The following is a 3,682-nucleotide window of genomic DNA, read 5'->3' on the forward strand; positions in this document are numbered from 1 at the left end:
TGTATATATATATATATATATTATGAAGCTGCTTTTACAGTAATTTAAAAAAAACTTATAACAAATGAAAATCATATTTACAAAAAATTATAATTGTTCTAAATAAATCCTAAATTATCCATTATTTCAAGCAAAATAATATCACTTACAATAGTTTATATAAGATCGCTTTTCTCCATTTTCTTTTGGAAAATTTTGAGGGCTTAGTCAAATCTATAAAAAAAAAAGAGTGTGTACATGAGAAATGTCAGCCATTGACAAGAAAAAATTGAGGCTTGACAAAATATGATAAAAGAAATCAAAACAAAATATGACAAAAAAAAATGAAGTAATAACACAAAAGGAAAGAAAAATGACTAAGGTCAAGATTCAAGACAAGAAAAATATCTATCATATAGCATAATAAGATCTCCTTTGTTTCCCCAAAACCGTCCAAAAGGAGGAAGGCAGGAGTCATCATCGTCCAGTGGCCCAAAAAAAGCCTGTCGAGCAAAATTTTGCTAAAAAGAGACCGAAGGCAACAAAAAATTGCAGAGAAACACCTTCCGGGGCTGCAGTGATTCAACAATCGAATAAGTCGAGAGCCTTGTAGCAAGTAAGATTTCTCCCAACAACAGAATGATGAAGAACAGGTACCCATAGCCAAATGCAAAATTCAACAAGATTACCGTTCATAAAATAAAGCAAGAACATCTCAGCCCTAAAACAACTCCAGATATTAAAAAAGAACAACCCATAGGAAGCGAGTTATCGGGAATAACTGATGTTAAACTTCTCATTAATAAATCTCCCACCTTTCCATTTATCCAGTTTAAGGTAAATAGCTCTAGTAATCTTTTTAGACACAGTGATAGCATGCACAAACAGCCTTAGTATTAAACCTTATGCTATTATGTTCCACCCAAATAAAGTAAACAATGACATTAAGAATTAGGAGATAGCCATTCTTCACCTTACCTTATGATCAATCTCAAAACCAACAATATGTTCTAAGGTTTGGATAATGTTTGGCCTCAAAAAGAACTTACAAAATAGAGGCAATAATTTTACCATAACATGAAAAGTATAGTCACATTCAAAAAAGCAAGTGAGCAATAGTTTCAAAAATCACGTTGCAAAACGAACACATGTGATCTAAAATCGAAATATTCCTTTTAGAAAGAACATCGATAATTTTAAGTCCCCCTCTTAAAGTCATCCACGTGTATACATAATATCTCAGAGAATGATTGATGTGACAAACCAAATTGAACCAATCATAAGTAATGTCATTCACAAAAAATTCTAAATAAACCTTTGAAGGGAACACAATCAAGATGATCCCAAGTGATGTGTTTTGAAAAATTGATATAACCTATTTCAAGAATTGAAGCCTCTATGAATAGAAATCCATGGATTGGATAGAATCTCACTACAAACTTTAACAGAAACCGTAGTCATTGTCTCAATACTGATGTCAGCATTACAAATGTTAGCAATAGATCGCATGTGATTTATGTCATACTTATATAGAGACCTACAATGCGTTTCAAAAATTCGAACATGAAAAAAAATGCAAATCATACATAAATGAAACAACTCAATCTTGAGAAGAATAAATTTGAATAAAAATTCAAGAAACTTATCATTGATTTGAGGCAGGCCCAGTCATCGACTAGAGGCAACCCTGTCTTTCAAACTGCACTAAGGACTTGTATGCATTTCTCTTATCCAAAGAGAAGCTTCCCTATGTAGTTTATACTATTATCTACATGCATGCGATGGGTCATTATATCAAGCAGTTCTTTCTATACATCAAGTTTTTTGAATGATCCTTCAGGTGAATTAATGAGATGTTACAAGAAAAAAATAACTGGTCTCAGTAGTCTACAAAAAAAGTACCCATACCATATGTATATCTCATACCATTAATGAATAAGGTCTGCATCACGCTGGTTCACAGCACTTCATATAAATGAAAGAAATTTATCCTAAAAAATGGAGTTATCATTAGTAGAATTTGAGCCAATGCACAGAAAATTTTTTTCCTCACTAATATCAAACTTGTCATATTGTATTACATAAGAATCATGATAATACGCATTATCAACTAATGTCCTTTTCTTGACCTGCAAATGTTAAAAAATATACTATATATATACTTAACTTACTTGACCTGTGAATGTTAGAAAGGAGAATATATAAGCTTAACTTAGTAAGTTGCATATGTTAAACATAATAAAAAATGAGAGACTCGTACTAGTTTGTACTGCTGTCTCAGAATTTTGGTTCTTAGATTAAGAATGTCGCTACCCATCCAAGAAAAGTTATTATATTAAATCAGCACATCAAAAAATTAAAACAATACAAAATTGTAGCAAGATTATTAATGCAAGTATTAATTACAAAATTTAGCTATGAATGCTTTAACTTTTTATTACAATCTCCTTTTTAATAATGCAATACACTAGTATGTATTAGACTTACAATAGCTTGTAATAAAGAGTGAAACCAGCAACAGTTAGATTTTGTAATTGATACTTGCAGTAACAACCTTTCTAATATTTTTTCATTGTTTTAAATTTTTGATGTGCTGATTTAATATAATAAGTTCTTTTGGGTGGGCAACAACATTCATAATCTCAAAACCGAAATTCTGAGACACCTATACAAACTAGTAAGAGTCTCTCACTTTTTATTATCTTTAACATATATAACTTACTAAGTGAAGCTCGTATATTCTGCTTTCTAACATTCGCAGGTCAAGTAAGTTAAACTTATATATTCTATTTTCTAACATCGCAAGTCAGGACAAGGACAACATTTGATAATACGTATAATCATGGTTCTAATATCATGTAATATGATGAGCTTGGTATCAACGAAGAAAAAATATTTCATGTACATTAACTCAAATCCTACTAATAACAACTCTACTTTCATTGGGAATAATAATTATCTTCCGTTAACATCAAATGTTGTGAACTAGCGTGATGCAGACATCGTTTATTACTGACATAAAGTAGGCATATATTATGGGTACCTTTTCTTGTAGACCACTGAGATCGGCACCTTTTCTTTTTTTTGTAATGGTTCATTAATTCAATGAAGGATGATCCAAAAACCTTGATGCACAATAAGAACTGTTTGATATAATGACACATCGCATGCATGTAGATAATAATATAAACCTCATAATGAAGCTTATCTTTGGATCAGAGAAAGACATACAAGTCCTTAGTGCAATTCGAAAGACAGTGCAGCCTCCGGCCAACAACTAGGTCTACCTCTAATCAATGATAAGTTTTTTGAACTTCTATTCAAATTATTCCAACCCAAGATTTAGTGGCTTCATTTATGAATGATTTATATTTCCTTCTTTAGGTTCGGATTTTTAAAATGTATAGTGAATCTCTATGTCAATATGGCATGAAGCACATGCGCTCTATTGCTAACATTTATAATGCTGACATCAGCAATGAGACTGACTAAGATGTATGTTAAAGTTTGCAGCCATATTTTATCCACTCCATGGAGTTCTCTTCATAGATGCTTCAATGTCTAAAATGGGTTATATCAATCATTCAAAACACATCACTTGAGATAATATTGATTGAGTTCCCTTCAAAGATTTTTTACTTAAAATTTTTTTTTGTGAATGATAACACTTATGATTGGTTCAATTGGGCTTGGCATAAAAATT

Source organism: Dendrobium catenatum, unplaced genomic scaffold (genome assembly GCF_001605985.2).
Source record: "Dendrobium catenatum unplaced genomic scaffold, ASM160598v2 fragScaff_scaffold_365, whole genome shotgun sequence".
Lineage (NCBI taxonomy): Eukaryota > Viridiplantae > Streptophyta > Magnoliopsida > Asparagales > Orchidaceae > Dendrobium > Dendrobium catenatum.